General features: G+C 36.1%; 1 protein-coding gene across 2 annotated transcripts in view; it reads left to right on the top strand.

Moving 5' to 3' along the window:
- Positions 1-6,105: 6,105 nt before the first annotated feature.
- The window catches only part of FOXP4 (forkhead box P4), a 107,927-nt gene continuing 87,583 nt past the window's right edge, over positions 6,106-26,449 (top strand). Inside the window, exon 1 of one of the 2 annotated variants that reach the window (XM_053706751.1) lies at positions 6,106-6,518. The gene's annotated coding sequence lies outside the window, so the exon portion shown is untranslated. The remainder of the gene's footprint in view (positions 6,519-26,449) is intronic. The other variant, XM_053706752.1, reaches the window with a different exon arrangement.

Below are 26,449 nucleotides of genomic sequence, written 5' to 3'. Positions count from 1 at the left end.
TTAATATGTTTATTTAGTGGCAGCATAGGGGTTAATAACTTTATTTAGTGGTGGCGGGGTCCGGGAGTGGCGGGATAGGGGTTAATAGCTTTATTTAGTGGCGGCGGGGTCTGGGAGCGGCGGGATAGGGGTTAAACATTTTAGTATAGTGGCGGCGTTTAGTGACAGGGTATAAATAAAGTTGGTAAAAAGCCGAATAGACGCGAGATCGATGACTGTTAGTTAACAACAGTCCGATGCTCATCGACCCCGTACTTGGTGCGCATAATTTTGCCGGCTTTTCTTATAAATATGGAGATCGTATTCAGGTCCACGGCCGCAATGTTAGGCGAACGTCGTGGTGCCGTCAAATTCAACAAAGTTGACGGCTTGATAGATATCCCCCCAAATCTCATGAGTTAACAATGTCAGCTGTGTTTGACTTGGAAAGATTGTGATCACTTTGCTAAAAAAAAAAAAAAGAAGTTAATTAACATTTTTTCCAGCATCAAGAAAAATAAGCATTGACCATGGTCCCCAATAGTTTCCATAGACCTGCCCAATTTGCTTAATTCCAAAACACCCAATGTACATTGCACACAATATGCATAAAATATTAAATAGTGTATTGTTAAATATTATCTCTAAACTGTATGAGATTTATTCACCAAATTAGAAATATTATTTTAGTATTTTGCTGTTGTAATGTAAAATGCAAAAGACAAAGATGCCACAGTATGCAAACAAATATATATTTATAAGACCAACAAAGACATCAAGTCTGACTCTCGATGTCATGCATCCATGCCAAGTCCACATCTCAGGGCAGATTTTTACAATGCAGGACATATCTCTGGGACAATTATACAGATGACAGGAGTCCAACAAAATCGGCCTGTCACAGAACAATAGGAACAATTAAGAATATGATATAGTTGTGAGCATTTTTCATAGATTAAAAGTGATGTTAACATTATAATTAAATTAGGATATGTGTTGTGTTTGTTAAAATTAAAATGCATGATTGACACAGACTCTCCAAAAAAAAGTTCTGCAAAACCCCCAACATGCACTGTGACAAAATGGCCAACATGAGGTTTTCTTGAAAAAGATTTTAAGAAAAAGTATTTTACTATTTATTTATTATGTTCTGTTGTCAGAACATCTGCCACTCAACTTCGCCCTGCCAGGACCCTGTCCATGGAACACTTGTAACTATGGAGTCACCCACCCTGTACCCCACCATGAAAGAACCGCAACTAAACCCAGAAGTGTCTGTTACCCCATAACAACCACCACTGGCAACAGTGCAACGTATCTGACAGAGGTAGAAAGTCATTTAAAAAATCATTAGAAAAGATTGTACTGGCTCTGAATTAAAGAAAACTAATTATTGCATTGTGTATTCACATGCCTAAGATTTTCTAACAGATTTGAATCTAGGCCTTATATATTACATTTAAACAAGAGTATCATGGACAGCCAAGAAAATACTTTAGGTTTAGAAGATAGTCTAGGTCTAGGCCTATACTATTTGCATGCTATGATTTCATTTTAAAGCCTAGGTTTTGTTAAACAGTTAAATAGTTTTTACAGATTACTTGTGTCCAGTTTGGAGCGATATTAAAACACAGGCTAAAATTAAAACTGCTGTACTTTACACTGTGCAAAGCTTTAAATCCCCTAAATACATGTAAAATGTTTTTTGGGAAATTAATTAATGGGAGATGAAAAACAAAATAAAAGTTTCATGATTAAGAGTATGCTTTTTTTTAGAGCTTTTTAAATATAGTTCTATTATCAAATTGACTTTGTTGAAAATCATACCTAGGTAGGCTCAGGAACAACAAAGCACTACAGGGAGCTAGCTGGTGATTGGTAGTTACACACTTATACCTTTTTTTATTGGTTCACCAGATGTGTACATCTAGCTCCTACTACTTCTCTGGATCTGACTTTTAATATGTATTTAACTCATTCACTCAATATTGCAATAATAAAATCTTCTAACACATTGATAAATCCTTTTTGTATTTTAAAGTTGCTTTCAATAAATAAAATTTTCACTCACTCTCCACTTTACTCAGCATTGCAAAAAGCCAATTGCTACTTTTATATATACTTTTCCCACCTGCAGCTCCCAGTAAATGCTGGGCTCAGTGAATTGACTATTAGTTATTGATGCATTTTCTTGCATGGACCCAAGTGTTCTCCTATTCAAAATTGTTTAGATCTGTGCTACATTAAACTCTTGTTGTGGGCCTCAGCTAGCAGACGTTGTATAAATAGCTAGATAAGATATATGTGGGTTACATCAGCAGCCCACATAATACAGACGCTGTATTGTACAATAGCAAAACACTGCTATCAGCCAATCGGAATTCAAGGGACGTCATCTTGGATGACGTCATTTAAAGGAACCTTCATTCGTCGGGAGTCGTCGGAAGAAGAGGATGCTCCGCGTCGGCTGGCTTGAAGATGGACCCGCTCCGCTCCGGATGGATGAAGATAGAAGATGCCGCCTGGATGAAGACTTCTGTCCGTCTGGAGGTCCTCTTCTGCCCGGATCGGATGAAGACTTCTGCCCCACTGGAGGACCACTTGTGCCCGGCTGGGTAAAGACGTCTCAAGGTAGGGTGATCTTCAAGGGGGTAGTGTTAGGTTTTATTAAGGGGGGATTGGGTAGGTTTTAGAGTAGGGTTGGGTGTGTGGGTGGTGGGTTTTAATGTTGGGGGGGGTATTGTATTTTTTTTTACAGGTAAAACAGCTGATTACTTTGGGGCAATGCCCCGCAAAAAGCCATTTTAAGGGCTATTTGTAATTTAGTATAGGGTAGGGATTTTTATTATTTTGGGGGGGCTTTTTTATTTTATTAGGGGGATTAGATTAGGTGTAATTAGTTTAACAAACTTGTAATTATTTTATTATTTTCTGTAATTTAGTGTTTATTTTTTTCATACTTTAGTTTATTTAATTTAATTGTAGTTAATTGTAGTTAATTGATGAAATTATTTTAATTATAGTGTAGTGTTAGGTGTAATTGTAACTTAGGTTAGGATTTATTTTACAGGTACTTTTGTAATTATTTTAACTAGGAAGTTATTAAATAGTTAATAACTATTTAATAACTATTGTACCTAGTTAAAATAAATACAAAGTTGCCTGTAAAATAAAAATAAACCCTACGCTAGAAACAATGTAATTATTAGTTATATTGTAGCTAGCTTAGGGTTTATTTTATAGGTAAGTATTTAGTTTTAAATAGGAATTATTTATTTAATTGTAGTAATTTTATTTTGTTTTATTTAAATTATATTTAAGTTAGGGGGTGTTAGGGTTAGACTTAGGTTTAGGGGTTAAGAACTTTAGTATAGTGGCGGCGACGTTGGGGGCGGCAGATTAGGGGTTAATAAATGTAGATAGGTGTCGGCGATGTTAGGGACGGCAGATTAGAGGTTAAAATTTTAATTTAAGTGTTTGCGATGTGCGGGGGGGGGGGGCTCGGTTTAGGGGTTAATAGGTAGTTTATGGGTGTTAGTGTACTTTTTAGCACTTTAGTTAAGAGTTTTATGTTACGGCGTTAGCCCATAAAACTCTTAACTACTGACTTTTAAATGCGGTATCAGTCTTGACAGGAGAGGGTGTACCGCTCACGTTTTCCAAGACTCGTAATACTGGCGTTAGGCAAATCCCATTAAAAAGATAGGATACGCAATTGAAGTAAGGGGATTTGCGGTATGCTCGAGTCGCGGAAAAAAAGTGAGCGGTACCTCTCAGAGTGGAACCTCTCAACGCTGCTTTTTAAGGCTAACGCAAGACTCGCAATCTAGGCGTATATTAATATAACTGTGTTGGTTATGCAAAACTGGGGAATGGGTAATAAAGGGATTATCTATCTTTTTAAACAATAAAAATTCTGGAGTAGACTGTCCTTTTAAGTGCTCTATGACAGCAATAGCAACAATTTATAATACTGCTACATACAGTGTTGTAAAACTAGATTTACTCTAGCCTAACTAGATTTAATATTGAACAAAGGATATCAAAAGAACAAAGCAAATTTGGTAACAGAAGTAAATAGGAAAGTTGTATAATATTGCATGCTCAATCTGAATCATGAAAGTTTATGCTCCAGAGCTTCTATGAGCCTACCTAGATTTACTTTTCAACAAAGGATACCATATGCACAAAACAAATTAGATACTAGAAGTAAATTGTAAAGTTGTTTAAAATGGCATGATCCATCTAAACTATGAGTTTCATTTTGACTTTACTGTCCCTTTAAGATCAAGGATATGACTTACTAAATTAATTGAATGCTTATATAGAAGTGTTAATTAAAAAAAAAAAAAAACATTTCTGAAAATAAATAATTGTCAGAATACAAAAAAATTACAAAATGTCCCCTCACTCAAAAAAACAAAAACACTATTTTAGATGTAAAGCGATTTGTTGCAGTATTCTAAAGGCAAACCCCTTTAAACGGTCACTAGGGTAACCATACTAAACAAATCGCTCACAAATTGCATGGCGTTTATAGTGGATGCAAATCCTAACGAAAATAGCAGTTTAGTTTCTTTAGAGAATTTTTTTTTCTCTCTCTATAAAGTGGGGCTCAGGCTACACACAACCCAGTGTCATGAAACTGTCAGTGTGTTTTGAGACTGAGTGACATAAAGGGATACATTTCCAGCAAGGATTTCCGGTGATCACAGCTCAGGGGCAATTTAAATTACTTGCTAATTAAAATAAGTGCGAGGCGTTTTATTGAAGCCTCTGGCTCCCAGTGAGAGAGACACAATGATTGGTTTCTGCCGTTTTCCCCTCTCGCTTCTCTCTGTTCCAGACTGGTTACATGAGGACTCTGCTGCATTATTGTTTATTTTGGTACGAACTGCTGGGCTCCGTGCTTGCTCCTCCTGAGGTGCGAAGGAACAAGTGTTCGTCTGATCACGCAAGTTCTGCTCTTTTTTTTTTTTCTTCTTCTGAAGATCATCACTTTGCTAAAGCAACTTTCTCTTCACCAGCATCAAAACCGCACCACTTCCCATGGCTGCTCCGGGCTTTGTGTATTGCTCGCTTCTTTACTAAATCAAATAGAACTCTTCCGATCCATGGTGAGTCCTTTGTTGTTGTTTTTAAAGGGTTAAATATGATTTATTTTTTTTTTGCATTATCTGCTCTGGAGTATGCTTGAGTGCTCATTTGTACTTCCTGCCATTGCTTTTTTTTTATATAAGCTTTTGTTTTTTTAACTATTGTTCTTTTTTAGATTGTTATTGAAATGACTTTATGTTTGAATTAGCCTTGTGTGGTAAACAATAAACCAGGTAAAAAATATTATAAATACTCCTTGGTCATTTCTGAGTGATTTTGTTTTCCATATTTTTTTGTGTGAAAAGGCAAATTTTATAAGAATTTTTAACCTCGTGGCCCCAAACTTAGAAGTTTGTAGTTACAGTTTAGCAATATACAAATCTGGGCATTGCTAAAATAGGTGAAAAATAAGGTATTGTGTGATTGTTATATGGGCATTATTGATCTTATTGTGAAATAGTTTGTCTCCTTCCTTGTAATCATGCAATCACTTTATCAGATATTCGTTTTGTTAACTGTAACCTCACTTTTCGGATCACTAGAAAGTATTCAAAGATCAGTTTTTTTTTCAGTCTTCATCGGTTTGGATTTTTTTTTTTAGACTTTTTTTTCTTTTCTACTCCGTGCAAATCTCTGAGCGGTAGGAGGCCTGGGGAGTCCTGAAACAAGTAATGAGACAGAAGAAAAGCAGGATAGGAGTGCCCTCCAAGCCGGCAGAGCGAGCTGCTTGCTTTTTTTTTGTGAATAAGCCCTGTTTGAATCCGCATGTGCACTGAGATGTGAAGAGGCAGCTCAGATTTCTAGCCTGGAGAGAAGACCCAATCTTTTCTTCTTTCCCTTCTCTGCTTTCTTTTGCTTTCAGCCTAAGAGCTGGTGTCTTGCAGAGAGGAGGAGGGGGCCAGGGAGAGGATTGTCTGATTTTTTTTTTTTTTTTGTGTGTGTGTGTTTTGGGAGGGGAGGGGGCTTTGAGCAGATAGAGAGAGGTGCTGCTCTGCTCTTGTCTTTGTAGTGTCACGGTGGGGGGCGTGGAGGGAGTTCTCTTGCCTTTGCTCAATCCAGTCCCCTCTCAGCCTCCAGCCTCGGAAGAAGCAAGGACAAATCTCTCCCTTACTCTGCATTACTCTGAAAGTTTTTATTTTTGTACCCTTCTGTGTTTTCCCATAATACAGTGAACACTTGTTTTGTTTTTGTTTATACTCCCTGTTTTTGTATATAGATACATATATATATATTCTTTTTTCCTGAAGCATCGTCCACCTGCTCTTGTGGGATATTCCCTTTTCCCCCTCGGACGCACCAGCGCTGTGTGTGTATCCATAGTAAGGGAGGCTGGCTCTGTATGCGCCACAAACTTTTTTACTTTTTGCCAAAGCTCTGAATATCTGTATGGATCCCAGCAGTGGCAAATCAAGCACCGACAGAAACTTGGGACATATCTAAAGGTATGCATCATGCATGTGTGTATCCTAATAGCTCTTTTGTGTATCTTTCTGTAGATTTGCATACACAGTAAATGCAATTTCTACTTCTTTGTAGACATGGATACAGATGTGTGTATGGTTTTTTTAATTAATCAAGTTATTACTCATTAATACATATCTTCAGAATTCATATATTTAACATATTGCCAGAAATCATATGTGTTTACATATTTTCAGAAATCAAAATACTTTACAGATCTATTTATTAGTCATCTATGTATCCACTCAAGGGTGTAAAAATGTCACTGATTTTAAAGTTTACACTTCTGGTCTGCTCAATGTTAAAGTAAAAAACAACAAAACTAAAATTGTTACTAGTCTGGGACCACTGTAAAATTACACACACATATCTATCAAAAGTGGAAGTGTGTGTGTACAATATATATATATATATATATATATATATATATTGTCTAAACATTTTTCTTGTACAATGTAAATCTGCCACGTTTTCTGTCCTGTCAGATAACCAAATGTTAAGAGTTTTTGGAAATGTTAATATAACTCATACAGCTGTAACATATGTTTGGTGTCAGACTCACAATCTGGGGTCAGTAACCGTTTCACCGTTACGTATTTCACGTGTGTTTCCAGAGTGCTGCTTTTTTTTTTGTGAAGCAATAACTGGCGGGGGATCAGGCTTTGTATGGAGTGCAAACGGACAAAAGAAAACTGCCAAACGTTGGGTGGATTGATCCCTTTTTTTTTTTTGTCTCAAATGTGTGTCTCAGTGTCAAAACTCTGCACTGATTTTTTTTTTTTTTTGCCCCAGCAAATCTGTAGTTCTAAAACTTTGTATTACCCTTTGAAGACATCTGATGCTTTTTGAGTATATATTTATATATAGGCTCTTGTTGATATTTTTGTGAAGTGTTTATATATTTAAAAAATATATACTTTTTATAAGTTATTTTGCAAATTGTTACACCTTTAGTAAAACTTATATCTAACATGATGCCATATATTTTAAATATTAATTTCCATTAGGGTTCATTAGCATCCAAACACAGAAAATAGTCTTTTTTTTTTTTCTTTTTTTTTTATTCTGAAAATAGAATTACATTTATTTTTGTTAACAAATCAAATAACAGTTCTATATGGAGCCCCCCTGTCACTGCGATTATTATTAATGTTTTTTTTTTGTTTAAGTGAAAAACGTGCAAATCTTGCCTGTCACTTCTGTGCTCGCTAATGAGGTGACAGTAATCAGCGAATGATTGCTTCCATTATCTGAGTGGGTGTTTTTAAGTGTGTGCTTCGTATGTAAATATATGTAGATCTGTTGGGAATATAGATGCCAAAATACACTTGGCTATTAGACCAAATGCCAACATTATTTGCATAAAAGTATATTTCTACAAACGGCGTGAGCCTGCTATATTATCAGGGTAATTTGGGAGATGTTGCCCAGGAGGATGCTGTAACAAAAACTTAGGATATTATTCCAGCGGTTATTGTGACTGAAACTTACATACCTCTTCTGACGATTCCTGCTCTTTCTTGGGTTCATGTCTAGTTATGTTGGCACTGAAGCGAGTGTTGGGGGGCATCTCTGGTGCAAATTATTTACCCACTTGTCTTGTTTCAGTATCCTAAACCATAAGTTATTCTGTGGTCAAGACACTACTCTATGAAGTTGGATATTTTTTTAGCGCCACCTCTGTGTGACCTTAGACAAATCACAAGTGTACCCCTCTATCATCACTTACAGATCTGTTACTACTAAAATACCTACTGTGATATTTTACCTATACATATACATACAATTGCAATAGTTAAGTAGCAAGGGAGAAAAAAAGTTACAAATCCTCTCACTGTTTAAAATAGTAAAAAGTCCTAATTTCTTACGAATATGCGACTACTGAAAATTTCAAGCCTCATATGTATGTATAGCATACAAAACTGTTTGCAGAATTTACAAGCAATTTAAAATGCATGTATGTTTTTACATTGTATATATTGGTGAGTGTATTGATCAAAGTAGCTGATTGTAACATGAAGTTGTCTGCATTTACATCAACATATGTATATATGGCATATAAGTGTAATGGTGTTTTGTATTGTGCAGGCATGTGTTTACAGAGAGTGTGGTGTATCATATATGTACGTACGTGTGTGAATGCTACCAAAATATTAGTTGTTGCAGTTTTCAAGCACTTAAGAATTTGTATTTTAAATGTGTTAAAAGCATACCTCTGTATACCAGATACATATTTTTTTTTTTGACATTTATTGATTTATTAATATGGGGGGGATAACACATTCCGTGTGGCAGTGATTATTAACCAGGATACCTGGACAGACTAGACAGTGTGAACATCACCTGGCGAGATATGAAAAAGTACAAAATGCAAAGATTGAAAATCTTTCAGGTTGTTGGTGTGTGTGCTTTTTTTTTTTTTCTTTGCCCCTTTTATTATTATTATTATTATTTGTTTATTTTTACTTCTGTTATGTGTTCATCAGCTTTTAAAAATGAGTCAGAGGTTGCTTTGACTAAAACAGTTAAGAACTCCTGACATATATGAGGTACTGTATTAATACCCATTTATGTTTTAAATTCTTACTGTACACCAGTTCTGTAGCAATGCACCTTTTAATGTATCTTTAAGTTGCATATCTATGCATTCTTTAATTGTGGTTTATGTGTACAGTACTACAATAGTCATTGATAGATGTTGTTTTGTTTTTTTTTCTTCCTACTGAAAAGAATCAGAACATTTGTGCTACTATATCTTGGCAGACTTTTCTTTATCACTTATTTTGGTTCTGAAATTTATTTTTGTTTTGATCAGAATATTCTTCACAATTGTTACTACAGAGTGAAATAATGATGAGTTACTACTTAGAAGATTCCTTGAACCATATAAATACTTGTTTCTAATTTTTCTTTCTTTTTTTTAATGTTTAGATTTGATAAAATTTGAAGAGATGTATTTTGGGCTATTTTGATGATGACAAGAATATGTAAAAATGAGATTATATGTGATTTAAAAAAAAGAGAGGTTTCCTTGTAGTTTGAGACAATGACATGTTAGTCCATAAAAAGACATCACAAAGTATTCTATTACACGTTTGACGAATCCCAGGAGCCAACTCACTCACATCTTATATTTTTATTCCCGGCTCCTAACTTTTTTTTGTTTTTGATGATTCTACTTGTGTCTGTGTAAAATCCCTCCATAGCTTCTTAAGAAAATGTATGACTGGTTACTCAATATTGTAATTGACACCTTAATCAGAAATAAATCTGTCAGCCCGTTCTGTTAAATAGAGCTGTCGACCTAAAACCTTCTACACAAGAACGCACTCTAAAAACTAATTTGTCTCTCCAGTTAAATTATATGAATGACTTATTCTGCTAAATATGCGTCAAATCTCTTTTTTTACATTTTTTTTAATTTTATTTAAGCACCTTAATAGTAAGAAAGAATGTTCAAAAAGGATGTACCTATTATATTACACACGTCCAAACACTAATCTTTTTGCACACTCTACTAAGGACCTGTAAGCATTCTGCCATCTGTAGGCTGTACACTAAATTATTTCTGTTTATAGATTAAGAAGGGGAACCTTTTTAATCTTAAAGAAGCAGAAATATTTTATTTGAGTTTTTCTGTTTTATATTTTCATAAAAGCTTTGCATTTACTTTTTTGTTGCTAAAATACAAAACTTTTAAAATCAGGAAATTGTGAACAGATTACGTAGTGTAAAAACTGAAGACTTCCAGAACTCTTTATCTCGCGGAAAGCAAGAGATCTGTGGGGGTAGCAGGAGTGGGACTAAAATGAATGTGATTTCAGGTGGTTTTTGGCAGATTTTTTTTTTTTTTTTTTTAACCCTTTGACTGACAGGGCAAAATATTGGAATCAGCATTACAGAACTAGAAGCATAGACATTTGTCATTTTCCATTTTCTTGTTGGAAAATGACTCCATAGATCTTTGTCCCTATGTGTAAAATAATAGCGCTTCAATGACAGAATCTGTGTAAATACTGCAAATTTTAAGACAAATACCGGTAACTAAAAATCTTAGGAAGTATTTTTTTCCCTTCATTTAAATATTCTAGACATTGGTGTAATAGTTTTTTATTTTTTTAGGTTTGGGGCTAGTCTGAAATCAGATTAATGAAACGTAGGCTTTCCGATTTGCCAGGTTTTTTTTTTAATATTCTTGAAAATGATTTTATTATTTACAACATGGTACTTATACATCATGGCTTTTCTACATATGTAACCTCCAGTGATTCTCTTTCTTCAGTATTTTCTTTTTCAATCTAATATCATCATAGCTTTAGGTAGAGCGAGGTTTAGGTGCAGGTTATGCAGACTAGATATAACCTCTCTAGTCACGTCTTTATAGTCAGAAACATACGTTTCCCAGACATATTATTTTTCATGTATACACATCTCCTCAACTACTGTTTTGGCTTCTTAGTTGTGTATCATGTTTTACATTTACGAACATCAACTTGATTTTTCAATGTTGGGGATAGCTAGGTCTAACTGCACATTTTCACTTTCTTTTTTAACAGAACGAGCAAAAAAGTATATTTAAATTATCACAGTAAACTGTAAAACACACACACACATATATATATATATATATATCTATCATTACTTGGCTCTTCAAAATAGTATATTTGACCCCTAAGTTTTCTGAGAGGCTCTTAAATGTCAAATTTGTCAATCCCTATTCTAAAGAATTTTTGGGGGTTATTGAGCCAACGTCAGTATATGTTAAAGTCTGACACAAGCCACTAATTTAATGCAGGGCTTGACAAATCCTAATTCTGGCTCCTAACTTTTTAGATTGTTCTGCATGCATCTTTAAATAAAATCATTCCCTGGCCCCTCTGTATTCTGGGTGGCTCCCAAATTTGAAACAAATTTGTCAACCACTGGATTAGTGCAAAGCAGGGGATCTAACTGCTTAATAACACAGAGATTAATCATTTTGGCCACCATAGAAACAAATTACCACAGTGAAATCCAAGCCATTGCGCAGTGCCGTACAAAAGTGTGAGGATCACCAAAAAAATGTATGTGTAAAAAATGTTTTAGATTCGAGTAAACATTTGGTGTGTGTGTATATAACTAGATTTAAATCTTTACAGATGAAATTTGCTAGTTTTTAGATAACAGTGGTCAATTGAGGAATTAACAATTTATGCGCTTAAAAGGCTACCTTGGGTTCAATTGGTATTATTTGTTTTTTTTTCCCTGATGAAACTGTGTATTCTGAGGAATAATGTATGTTATACCAATTCATATTTGCACCTAGAATCTTATGTATTTATAATTATTGTAGTGTGTGTGCATATAAAAATGTTTTAAATATATTTAAATAAAATAAAAAAAAGATAAACTATTAGGTTAATGAATATTGGGATCTGGGATAACTGCAGTATGATGCCATAGACCCGTGATTTATAAAACTGTGATCTAAAACCTATCCGGTACATTATAAGTTAACATAATAGGTTTTAAATTCATAACTAATCATAAAAAAAGATATAGTTGAGGTTACTAAGCTTACTAATGTTTTTTGTATTTTTCTGTATTACCACAGTATTTTCCTATCTGTGCATTTTGGGTTAGGTGTAATACAAAATGTTTCTAATACTTAAGTATTCTTACAGGTTCTGTCCATTCCCCTAAAAGGCCCTCCTGTGGGGGACTGATTGATTTCGTTAACTATTTTTATTATTATTTAGTATTTTTATGTTTCACACAAGTGAGCTTTACAAATCTTTATGTGCATCTTTATTTTTTTTAATAGAATGAAGAAACACAAATAAGGACAACTCGGTAGCTTTTTTTCTTTAAAATGTGTAATGTATCAAAAAAGATGCATGAAATTTCTTCTTTGCAAAGTTAGTTTATTATCAGTGTTTGTTGTACTAAGTGTTTAAAGTCCCTTATATTTGTGTGGTGAAATTAAAGTGCACTTAGTGTTGCCGGACATTGGTAGCGCCTACTGGGGAAGAAAGGCATCAACGCACAGGTCCATGTTTAGCATTTATTTCGTTTCAGAGGAACAAGGTATACTTTATCCAACACAGCGACGTTGGGGTTTGCATAGATCAAACTACCATTTATATTTTACGCCACAGAAACTGTTGCCAGCCAGGTGACATTTAGACGTGGCCTCAGCAGTGACAACTTATTATTGTATGCGTTCACTGTGTGTGTTCTTTCAGATTAGTGTGTGCTCCTCCAGGGTAGTGTCACATTCCGCATGCTTCTCGAGGGTACTGTCATGCTGCGCGTGCTCCTGCAGGAATTTCTGTTGCTGGATGTTCCTGCCCGCAGAGTTTGGGTGACACTGTGCAAAATTGTCAAGATGCGAAAAGTTCCAGGCCCACTTTATTTCCCCCCACGTGAGTCACATTTAAATATCAACACAGGTTTTGTAAAGGGATACAAGAATTTACTGTAAACAGAGAATAGTAAAATACTACTACCTCACATACTGCGCTCTATTAAAAAATACTAACAGTTGGGCTATCCTTGAAAACCTTTATGGTCGACAGCAGAATTTTTGCTCCCGCAGTGCTCTGTGACACTGACTTTGATTCACTAACGATGGAGACCGGTTTCTATCATGAAAAACAATTATGTATTGTGCTATGATGGATATTCTCTAAATGCAAAGCGATCGATCATTCTTTAGTGAATAGGTTTCACAGTATGATACAATACAGGGCCATGGCTTTAGGGAAAAGGCTTCATAGCATAATATTGGAATAAGAGAAGGCGCTCTCTAATGAACCTGGTTTTATAAGTCTGATACAGAAATAGGAACAGATTTTTTGGGGGTGAATAAGTTTCATAGCATGACGTTGGTATTGGAGAAGGTAGTGGTGGTTTGTAGTTAGTTAACCCGGGCCTGTTTTGTTGCATTTAGTAGTGAGATGGGGGAATCTTGTTAAACTACTACTTCTCTGAATTTAATTCAAGAATGAAGACACTGGACACTGTTATGTTCCAACCAGGTGTCCAACTATAGCTATTCAACATGTTTAAGGTGTTAATAGTTCTTCTCACTTACAAAATATATAAAAAGTTACACTAGAGTTTGCAAATTTAGTTTTAACTTGCGCTCTCCTTTTGTTGTAAATACCTGTATAACCACTTTTCAATTTGATTTTGACTTCATTTGATGGCAATATGGATTTTTAAAGGGATATGAATCTCTGCATTAAACTGAGACTTCAGATGGAGTATGCAATTTTGAGACTTTTTTTTTCCAATTTACTTCCATTATGAAATTTTACTTTATTTTCATGGTATCATTTGTAGCAGAGCATACATAGGTAAGCTAATGATCATCACTACTGAGAACTAGCTTGTGATTATTGGTGGCTACGCACATATGCTTGTTGTATTATTGGCTCACCAGAAGTGTTCAGTTAGTTCCTAGTAGTGCATTGCTGGTGTTAAACACTTAGAACATTTCATTATTGCTCTGTTGCTTACATATAACACATTAGAGCATTTTCTTTTTACACTTTTTTTTTTTGTCACTTTAAGTGGTGATATTGCCATAATTTTTGTGAAATCTGTGAGATTGCAGTGGTGGGTTTAAATACCTTAAACTCCCTTCCTGTATGATCGTGTATCCCAAGTATCCCAAGCCTTTAAATATCTGTTTTTTACTGTTGTATTTTTCATCATTTGAGTCAGGTCCTACACCCTAAGTTATATTTTTATATATATATATTAATATATATATAAATTAGCATTCCCATTACTTTCTGTCAATATGGCACTCAGAAAATGCCTGAGAGGAAAATGCATGTCTGCTTTAAAAGCCACTAAATGTATTTTGACAAACTTCAGTGTTCATGTGGACACTGGCATTGAAATGTAAGTTTCTCTGTTCAAAGTGGAAAACAACTTTTAATGTTAAGTTTTTTTTTTTGTTTGTTTTTTTTTTAAATTAAATGTTTTGTTTTGTTCTCTTAGTGTCATTTGTTGAAAAAGGATACCTAGGTAGACTCAAGGCTGCTGATTGGTGGCTGCACATATATGTCTCATGTTATTGGCTCACCCTGTGTGTTTAACTAACTTCCAGTAGTGCATTGCTTGCTTCTTCAACTAATGATACCAAGAAAATGACGCAAATTAGAAAATAGAAGTAAATTGTAAAGTTGTTTAAAATTGTATTGTCTACCTGAATCCTGAAAGAAAAAAAATCTTGAGGTAAAATATCTTCCTTTTTTTATGTAGAGATGTTCAGGTGATATTTTCTTGTCGGCTTTTTACAGCTATGCTGCATCACCTCCATGTGCTTCAACATTTGGGTATCGTGTCCCTTTAATGCAAATTCAGTATATAGCTCACCAAGACAGTTGTGTTTTTTTTTTTTTCTGATTGGTAAATGTGGTGAGCTGTTAGGTGTTCTAGCTTGGCAAGGACTTCTTCAAGGGTTCCAGAAGCATGGTGAATCTATGTCACTGTTTGCTAGTGTGACATAGTATTTTCAAGTTAGACTTTAATATTGCATGTCCCTGCATGGCTGTGTGACACTATGGCACTGCAGCACCTTAAAGGGACATTCAGCACTGCACACAACATTAATCTATGTTGAAAAACTAAAAATCAAGATCAAGCTGCAAAGTGCCCCCTTTCTCTTACTTCCAGCCTTCACCGTTGAATCGTCTACGATAACTTCTAAATTTGTGTCCTAATATGGCTTCCTAACTCCCCCCACCGTCACGTATTGAGCTTCTTTTTCAAACCATCAGCCAATGATATCCCATTCCTCGGACTGCAATGCAAAGCGCGTTCACGGCCCTTAGCGCATGCGTGATAAACTAAGAACACTAAAAGCGGAACCATAATAAGCAAAGTTGTTTCCGTTCCGCTTATATTACGCATAGAAAGATTATTAGGATTTTACAAATAAAGATTGTTAACAATGTAAAACAAGGAGTTTATGCGGTTAGGGGTATTACCTAATATAACGAAATAGAGTACTATGCGTAATATAAGCGGAACGGAAACAACTTTGCTTATTATGGTTCCGCTTTTAGTGTTCCTAGTTTATTGCGCATGCGCTAAGGGCCGTGAACGCGCTTTGCATTGAAGTCCGAGGAATGGGATATCATTGGCTGATGGTTTGAAAAAGAAGCTCAATACGTCACGGTGGGGGGAGTTAGGAAGCCATATTAGGACACAAATTTAGAAGTTATCGTAGACGATTCAACGGTGAAGGCTGGAAGTAAGAGAAAGGGGGCACGTTGCAGCTTGATCTTGATTTTTAGTTTTTCAATATAGATTAATGTTGTGTGCAGTGCTGAATGTCCCTTTAATGCTATGTCTTCCTGTAAGGCTGTATAACACCGAGCTCCCACAGAACAGCACCATGTGTGCGTTTTCATGCAGCTATGCTTGACATTGTGTACCACAGCATGGCTTTTTAGCCTGGCAGGGCTTATTTTGTCACCAATCGGGGAAATGTGGCACAGTTCTTCACGAAGGCTTTATGACAATGTGTGCAGGTCAGGGTGACAGTGTGCTTCTAAAGAGGTGCATGATACTGAGTGATTGAAATAAGAAATACTTGTGTATACACATTTCAGTGTATTTAAAGGGACATTGTACACTACAATTTTCTTTGCATACATGTTTTTTAGATCCATGTATATAGCCTATCTGGGAGTGTTTTTGTAAAAATGTATAGTTTTACTTATTTTTAAATAAGATTGTGCCGATTTTTGGACTCCTACCCAAGCCCGAAAATTTTAGAAATATACTGATGTCTACAGGCTTCAGATTGTGTCTTTTTCATATGCAGGGGAGGGGGGGTCTACTCTCAGCCCCTTTCAGTGGGTGTTACAGCCTAACCTCATCAACAGTGCTAAATTGGGAGCTTCTAAGTAAATTTTTAAAAGGTTTTAATATCAGTATCTGTGCATATTATTCTTTATAGTAGTTTCTATTACATGCAGCTATATGAATATTGGACTATACTGTCCCTTTAAGCCTATGAGTGCTAATGACGGCTCTGAGCCATCACAGAGTTTCTCACTCTGGTGCTAATGACGGCTCAGAGCCGTCATGAGCACTCTCCCACCTTGAGGGAGATTTGGGGGTTCCTAACAGCTCCTACCCCGGCGATCATTGCCTGTAGAGTGACAGGCATCGCCGGGGCTTCACGTGATACACGGTGACGTCACACGCAATAACGTGATGACGTCGCCATGCAACTTTATTTATACTTAACAATGCTAAGTATAGGAGGAGGGGGCATGCTACTTAGAAGCCTGTATCTCAGGCATCTAAGCAGCTACAGACCCAAAGACCCACTGTTGGAAAGGGAATCGCCTAACCTTTCCAACAGTGTAAGTCTTGGGGGTCTGTAAAAACAATAAAAAGTTAAAAAATGTTTTTTTCAAAAATTAAATAAATTAAAAGAACCTTAGAAAATATTAGCACCCATGTGGGAATTAAAGGGACATGAAACCCATTTTTTTTTCTTTCATGATTCAGGTAGATTATACATTTTAAAAAGCTTTCTATTTTGCTTCATTCTCTTGGTATCTTTTATTGAAGAAGAAGCAGCAGTGCACTCCTTGGAGCTTGCTGAACACATTTGTTAGCCAATGAAACTAGGCATACAAGTTCAGCCACTTGTATGCTCTATCTGAATTGTGAAAGAAAAAAAATTGGGTTTCATGTCCCTTTTTTTAATGCTGTAGTTTACAATCTTTAGAATGCAATTCTGAAATATGTAAAATACAACACAATTTGGATGCGCTAGTGTTTTATTATTTTCTCATTGCAGTTGTATTTCTGTAGGACGTTTTTTTTTATTGTGTGTGAATATACATGCGTGTATGTGCACGTGTAGGTCTGTTGTGGCTGTGTATATATAGATATATCACACATGAACTAGCGCTGTCTAACTCTGAAAGACACTGTCTAAATGCACTGAGATAAGAGGCGGCCTTCAAGGGCTTAGAACTTAGCATATGAGCCTACCTAAGTTTAGCTTTCAAGAAAGAATTCCAAGAGAACAAAGCAAAGTTGATGATAAAAGTAAATGGGAAAGTTTTTTAAAATTGCATGCCCTATTTGCATCATATAAGTTTTTAATTTTGATTACACTGTCCCTTTTTAAAAAATTTTGCTTCATATACACAACCTGAAAAGTAATACCTTCCAAGTAATTAAAGGGCCACTAAATACAGAATAAATGACAAACGCACAATACAAAGGCAATGCAATAGCACTTAGTTTGAATTTGAAATGAGCTGTAAAATATTTTCAGTCAAATTTTAAAGTTGATCTAATGTTTCCCTCCCCTGTATCATATGACGGGCATCAGCCAATCACAAAATGCATCTACTTATATACCAGGACTCAACAGACCTGGGTGCCAATGGCACCTTTAAATTAGGCACTGGTTTCCTGGTTTGAAGCTGCTAAAATAACCATTCGTTCCCCCATCTGCCCTTGCCGACTGCTGCCAGGTGCACCTTAAGATTAAGACAGATGTGGCTGGATCCTTTTTAGGCTGCATGGCTGGGAACTATAAATCCCAGAATGCTGCATGGCCATTGAGGGAGCAGTCTGGCCTATTGGACGGATGTTGATGATGCGTGCAATGCAGTTGGACCCCAAGCCTGTGCTTTATTTGGCTACTCAAAAAATGATACTTGAGCATTAGTAGCAAGCTTAGCACACAACCCAAGCTAGGAGCTAGATAGGCAGCACTCTGTGCCAGCATGGCGATAGTTTGTGCATAGTCTGGATGATCTGAGTATGGGCAGGAGCTTATTTAGACACAGTACACTCTTGAAGAACAGCACACTCTAACTAGACATATTTGCCAGGAGTGGATCTGCCTACCGATGACCTGCAGTGTGACGACTAAGCCTATCTGCCCAGCCATGACTATGGAAAGAATGTGGACATGAAGGGGTTAATGACACTCAACCACTGGTTCCCTTACACCTTTTACCTAAAGGGACACCAAATTGACCCCCAAATCCACCAGCAAGAGTTTATAATAAGGGTGTCTTAGGAACCCAGTAACTCACACGACCAACAATTAGTTAACGTGACTTTAACCTTATCTCTACAAAGTGTGAATTCAGATATTAGAGCCCAAAGACAGAATTAGATTAATATTTTTAATAACAAAAGACAAATGCAGGTTACATAGTGTGAAATTAGAAAAACAGAAGACATACAAAAGAACAAGAATAAATGCAAATATACAGTTCTTGAAAATAAAATGGGACTTAAAAGGACAGTAATAAACTTTCATGATTCAGATAGGGCATGTAATTTTAAACAATTTTCCAATTTACTTTTATCACCAATTTTGCTTTGTTCTCTTGGTATTCTTAGTTGAAAGCTTAACCTAGGAGGTTCATATGCTAATTTCTTAGACCTTGAAGGCCACCTTTTCAGAATGCATTGTAACAGTTTTTCACCACTAGAGGGTGTTAGTTCACGTGTTTCATATAGATAACACTGTGCTCATGCATGTGAAGTTATCTGGGAGCAGGCACTGATTGGCTAAACTGTAAGTCTGTCAAAAGAACTAAAATAAAGGGGCAGTTTGCAGAGGCTTAGATACAAGATAATCACAGAGGTTAAAAGTATATTAATATAACTGTGTTGGTTATGCAAAACTGGGGAATGGGTAATAAAGAGATTATCTTTTAAAACAATAAAAATTCTGGTGTAGACTGTCCCTTTAAACTAAACACAATACCTACACTTTGCACATATCACTAAGCTTCCATTAGGTTTGTGGGAACTTCCTTCAGAATGTTGCCCCAGTGAAGTTCTGATATAATGTTGCTGCACATTCAGTTATATCCCTGAATCTCTTCCTTGGCCTTGTCAACCCCCCCCCCCTTTGTAAAATACGACCACCTTTTGGAATTCTTTATCTAACAGAACAAAAACTCCAGGTACCAGGAGGGAAGGCAGAAGGGGGGACTTTAGATCATTGCAGGCTGGTAGACAAACAGATCAAGTTAAGCCCCCTGGCATTGCTGGGAAACCACGCCACCTCTGCTTGGTGGCCAGTCCAGGGATTATATATCTTTTTAAACAATAAACGCTCTTGAGTAGACTGTCCCTTTAACATTATGTAACAAAAGTGATTTTGTAATATAACAGACTTGTTTCTATTTTGTTTGTCTGATAATTTTAAGTTAACCACAACCATGTACACACATATTTAATAATAATACATGAGTAACAATACTGTCACTCAACTATCTGTAGGGGGCGCTCTAATGCTCAAATAACAAAATCAGGGCTATATGCAAATCCCCACAAACCAACAGATTACATTAGAAATAAAATCACAAAAAAGCAAACTGATTCACTATGTATAAATAAAACCCAACATAAAGTCTCTTGGGGCAAATACGATGTGCCGGCAGCTCTCTGGAAGGATCAGCAGACGTAGAGAATCGGATTCCTGAGGAGGAAAACAAAACAGAGGCGCCTCTAAGTGCAGTAACGTGAAGCCAACCCAAAAACACAAGTAAACCACTCATGTGTGATGTTGCACACTATAGTGCAAATGGGGCAGGCCGAGACTGTCTGAGGAAACGGCGTTGATCGCCGAGAAACGCGTCGCTGTATTAACGCTGTATTTGTTTTTATTTAATAAATGGTTTTATCGCTACCGCTCCTGTTGGTAATTCTGTTACCATTTTTTATCTGCTCGTACCACGATCTGGTTCAAGTATCCTGAGCATTGGTTTGCTACAAGACACGGCCTGGCACTAGCGGAGGACAATCGTTTAATTACCTACGATGGAAGTAGGGTCTGTCAGCCTGAGAGTTCACCTGTCCAGACAGCTGGTTGTCGAGTCAGCTGAGTGGCTCAGAAGCCACGTCCTGCCCCATTTGCGCTATAGTGTGCATCACCGCACGTGAGTGATTTATCTGTGTTTATGGGTTGTCTTGTTGCCTTTACGTTACTGCACTTAGAGGCGCCTCTGTTTTGTTTTCCTCCTCAGGAATCCGATTCTTTACACATATTTAATGTCTCATTTTAAACCTGCTTTGGGCAAATAATCTAGAGGCTATTAACTAACCCACAGATCAACATACGGTACAAAATAATAGCTTACTGCTTATATCTAGATCTACTGTAACTTGTTAACAAGCCAAAAAAAATCTGTGCACATTTTTAGACACATTATCACATTCACAGACAAATTCACTGTAAGATCAGTGTTGAAGCTATGAAGTTTTAGCAGCCGGTGAAGCTTTTTCCCTTTTTTTTTATTTTCCTGCATAACTGCATTTCTTATGCTTTGTAAAGACTCTGGAGTGATATATGTCCTCTGTGTAAAATATCCATTTTTGATTGTACATATTTGTTCCCATTCCGAGGGAGGTTCCTATTTACTTACACTAAAGGTTCAAAGTGCGGCACAGCTTGCTCCGCTCTTTTATTGACCCATCACCTGGTGGAGGGAGCAATTTACAGCCGCTGGAGCTTCCAACTGTATTTTATTTAATTAGCGAGAGCATTTGCACATCTGCGCCCAGCTTACAGATCCTGTTCATGGCAACTCAAACATTATTTAGGATTCCTAAGCTTTAAAATTCTTCTGCAAACATCCCTACACAAAGTAATTCCCAAAACTTATTTTGCTGGCTCAGTGTTATTGGTTTCAGACTAATTTTGTCAACCTATATAGTGTCTATATCTACACAGGTTTGTGCAAACGTGGTCACTGTTTCTGGCTATTGTATATATGTCTGTCTTGTGTATCAATTTCTTTGTAATATCATATTCTATATTTATGTTTAAATGTGTGTCATATTATTTTTAGGCATTGCTAAACTTAGCAGATATATATATATATATATATATATATATATACACACACATACACATACACACATGTATATAGTATGTATGTGTGCGTGTGTATAATTTGGTGCTGTGGCTTTAAGAATTTGTTAAATTCTGTGCTACATTCTCTACACATACGTATACCCAGTGTCTGTTTAATGTCACTGTACAGTTGTTTATCACCTACACATTGCTGCATCTGTTTCAGTATCCTGTCTGCACATTTTTTGTATCTTTTATATATTTTAACTTTACATATTGTGTATAAATCCCACTCCCATATATGGGACTGTATAAAGCAGGGCTCGACAAACCCAGGAGCCTGGGAGCCACCGACTCCTAGAATTTTACCCCTGGCTCCTAACTTTTTGGGTTATTCTCCATATATCTATATACAAATCCAACTGTCTGGCACCTAAAAATATGCCTGGCTCCTAAATATTCTTACTGGCTCCTAATTTTTTAACATATTTGTCAAGCACTAAAGTATCTTTGCATTGTGTGTGTGTACCAGCTAGCTCTCAGTAGTGCATTGCTGCGTGTGAGCCTACCTAGGTATGCTTTTGAATAAAATATACCTAAATAACTATTTACATTTGATCAGTTAACTTTAAATGTCTCTTAAAAGGGCTACTGATCCAATCAGCAGAGCTAGTTGCACATCTGAGTCGTGGATCAGGAAAGACTTCACTCAGAACCAGCAGTGCACCGCAGGTTCCAAGTGGAACATCTTCTCTGTATTTAACCCCTTTGCAGGTGTTATATACACAATAGACCAGGGTCAAAAGTCAGAAAATGACACGCTCTAAAAGGCCATTATAAAATGATGAGCTCTAATCCGTTAAAGTAGGATGCTTGTCCCTTCAAAATACTGCTAAGATGCACAGTTGTTGGGGGTACAGTTTGTTCTGGGTTAACTAGGAGTTATAGTGGTGCTTCAGATACTGGTAGACTGTTCCTTTAATGTGAGTTAGCAACACAGAGTTTGGTCAGATACAAAAATGGGAACGTGAGTTTACAAAAAGCACCAGTTCTGCCCTTTTCCCGGTGAGCATTGGAGTTATAAGGTTTAACAGATTTTGTTTTGAAGGAAGATAGAAAAGCCCAAGGTAGGCTTTAGAATATATATTGTGTCTGTGACATTCCCTGTCTCCTGTATGTTGTGTCTGTACACTTCTCTATCTCTTGTGTGTTTTGTCTGTAACACAGGCTGCTGGGAGCAATGTGCATTATGAATATCTGGTGCAGGCACCAGACATACTACTATTAATCCCTATTACACTCCTTTAATAGAACCTGCCAAGACTGAGTAACATAACATACACAATAAAATAAAGAGCTTTGATACACACATCTTAGGATATAATAAGTACATATAAATGTGTGTGTTCTCCCCAGGACCATTTTAGTGGGTGCACCACCCAGCTGAGTTTACTATGCACCCAACTAGTATTAAAGGGACACTGAACCCAAAAATGTTCTTTCGTGATTGATAGAGCATGCAATTTTAGGCAACTTTCTAATGTACTCCTATTATCAATTTGTCTTATCTTGCTATCTTTATTTGAAAAAGAAGGCATCTAAGTTTTTTTTTGGTTCAGACCTCCGGACTGCACTTTTCTATTGTTGGATGAATTTATCCACCAATCAGCAAGAACAACCCAGGTTGTTCACAAAAAATGGGCCCGCATCTAAACCTTACATTCTTGCTTTTCAAATAAAGATACCAAGAGAATGAAGACAATTTGATAATAGGAGTAAATTAGAAAATTGCTTAAAATGTCATGCTCTATCTGAATCACAAAAGAAAAAAATTGTGTTCAGTGTCCCTTTAAGCTAAAAATAGCTAATATTAAAAATGTTCAATTATTGTACAAATTATTATTATTAAACACATTTGTTAAATTACGCAATTTTATTTGTTCTTTTGCATAGTAGAAAATGATATAATAGAAAATATTGCACTGCCCCACCACTCGGCTACTTTATATTACCACCTGGCTGGCCAAAATTTCTGTGGACAACACCAGATTCAGCAGTTGGTTCTGTTTTCCAGAAGATGCAATAATCATAATGTGTTATTTATCCACCAATCAGCAAGAACAACCCAGGTTGTTCACCAAAAATGGGCCGGCATCTAAACTTACATTCTTGCATTTCAAATAAAGATGGCAAGAGAATAAATAAATTTTTTATAATAGGAGTAAATTAGAAAGTTGCTTAAAATGTCATGCTCTATCTGAATCACGAAATAAAATTTTTTGGTTTCAGTGTCCCTTTTTAAATAGCTCCTACTTTCAAATGCTAATATGAATATATGGGGCTTTGTGTTCCTTTAAGGTATGAGCCGCTTAAGATGGGCTTGGTGGCACTCTTGAGTTTTCTATTATGCAGGATGCAATACCTTCTTATCTCTTATTTAAAGTGATTAGAATACCAGGATCTTGCACCTTGTTCGTGATTCACTTAGAACACAGGTGGTACCCAGTACTATTAAAGGGACAATCAAGTCCCAAAAAAACTTTCCTGATTTTAAATAGGGAATGTAATTTTAAAGAACTTTCCAATTTACTTTTATCACCATCATCATTTACTTTAGCTTTGTTCTCTTGGTATTCTTAGTTGAAAGCTTAACCTAGGAGGTTCCTATGCTAATTTCTTACACTTTGAAGACTGCCTCTAATCTGAATGCATTTGACCGATAGAGGGCGTTGGTTCATGTGTTTCCTATAGATAACATTGAGCACATGCACGTGAAGTTACCCTGGAGTGAGCACTGACTGGCTAAAATGCAAGTCTGTCAAAAAACTGAAATAAGGGGGCAGTTTGCAGATGCATAGATACAATTTTTACCTCTGTAATTACCTTGTATTTCTATAACAGTGTTGGTTATGCAAAACTGGGGAATGGGTAATAAAGGGATTATCTATCTTTTTAAACACAAATTCTGGTGTTCACTGTCCCTTTAAAGGGCCACTAAACCCAAAATCTTTCTTTCATGATTCAGAGAGAACATACATATTTAAACAACATTACAATTTACTTCTATTATTTATTTTGCTTCATTTTTTAGATATCCTTATTTGAAGAAAAAGCAATGCACATGGGTGAGCCAATCACATGAGGCTTCTATGCGCAGCAACCAATCAGCAGCTACTGAGCATATCTAGATATGCTTTCAGCAAAGAATATCAAGAGAATAAAACAAATTAGATAATAGAAGTAAATTAGAAAGATGTTTAAAAATGCACTATCTTTCTAAATCATGAAAGAAAAAAATGTGGGTATCATGGCCCTTTAAGCCCTCATAGCTCTAGAAAGATGTATTGTAGTTCTAAAAATCCACACTTTATAAATTTGACATTGTACTCAAACATTTGCTAACATTTTACATAAAAAAAATAGTTAAATGGACATTTCTGTTTCATGCTGTATAAAATAACTTATCAGCCAAAACTTAATATTTATAAAATGAATTAAAAGGACACTCAAGTCAAAATTAAACTTTCATGATTCAGATAGAGCAGGCAATTTCAAACAACTTTCTAATTTACTTCTATTAACAAAATGTGCACAGTTTTTTTTATATTTACGCTTTTTGAGTCACCAGCTCCTACTGAGCATGTGCAAGAATTCACAGACTATACATATATGCATGTGATTGGCTGATGCGGTCACGTGATACAGGAGGAGTGGAAATAGACATAACTTTAAAATTTGTCAGAAATAATCTACTACTCCATTTGAAGTTCAGACTTAATGCTGTTGCATTGTCTTGTTATCTTGCATTTGTTCAGTATGCAAATCTACCTTTTACTACAATTTTTGTTTCAATAGCCAAAATCCACCCACCATTTGCCATATTTGAGGCGCCAATCTGGGCTTCGGTCCACAGACAAGGCTATTCACTGTTATTAAAGTGAATGTAAATTTTGATGCTAAAGTACCCGGTTTTTAAAAATTCGATTAAAAACAGGGGCACTTTAATTCATCAAAATTTACATTTCACTCGTGTTGTAAAAAAATACCTTTTCATTTTGACAGCCGCTCCAGCTTCCTCCGCCCGTCGGAAAGCCTCTTCCTTGGTCTAAAATGAGGAATCCAGCTTCCTCCAATCAGGGCGTTGAATCAGACACTGATTTCCCCGGGGGGGGGAAGCCGTGATTGGAGGATGACCGATCCATCATTTCTGACGTCAGAAATGGCTTGAGACGACCAGGGGAAGCTGGAGCAGCTGTCAAGATTAAAAGGTATTTCTTCACAACGAGTGAAATGTAAATTTTGATGAATGAAAGTACCCCTGTTTTTGATGGAATTTTAAAAAAAACGGGCACTTTAGCATCAACATTTACATTAATTTAAGTTGGTGTAAAATGCATTGTTTTGTAGTTGTTATCTGATAAAAAAAACAATTAGGGACAGATTTGTAGCAGAGTTAGGCTTGAAGTCAGCAGGTGCATTTCAATTTCTGAGCATTAGATATTGCTAAATTATATGAAAATTGGAGTAAAATATACTGCAAAGTTGTTTCATTATGCAGAACTAAACATTTTATATTCAAATCTCAAGGTGTTTACCCTTTAAGTAACAACATCTGTTGAAATTGATACACATACTGCAGTATTGTTTTTTTTATTTCCAACTAATCTTCTGGCAACTGCCCTTGCTTTACTGGTGGAGATAGGCACATCTCTGTAAGCATTTGACAAAGACGAGGACCAAAACAAAATATGAAGAAGGGACAGTCAACACAAAAATTCCTATTGTTTAAAAAGATAGATAACGCCTTTGCTACCCATTCCTCAGCTTTGCACAACCAACATTGTTATATTAAAATACTTTATAACCTTAAAACCTCCACATTTCTGCCTGTTTCTAATTCACTAAAGACAGCCCCATGATCACATGATTTTTTTTTAAGTTGATTTTCATAACAGGGGAGTCCTAGTTCATGTGAGCCATATAGATAACATTATGTTCATGTCTGTGGGTTGTGCACAACAAAGCACTAATTGGCTTAAATGCAAGTCAATAGATAGT

The sequence above is a fragment of the Bombina bombina genome, chromosome 3 (genome assembly GCF_027579735.1).
Source record: "Bombina bombina isolate aBomBom1 chromosome 3, aBomBom1.pri, whole genome shotgun sequence".
Classification (NCBI taxonomy): Eukaryota; Metazoa; Chordata; class Amphibia; order Anura; family Bombinatoridae; genus Bombina; species Bombina bombina.
This window is presented reverse-complemented; position numbering and strand designations above follow the sequence as displayed.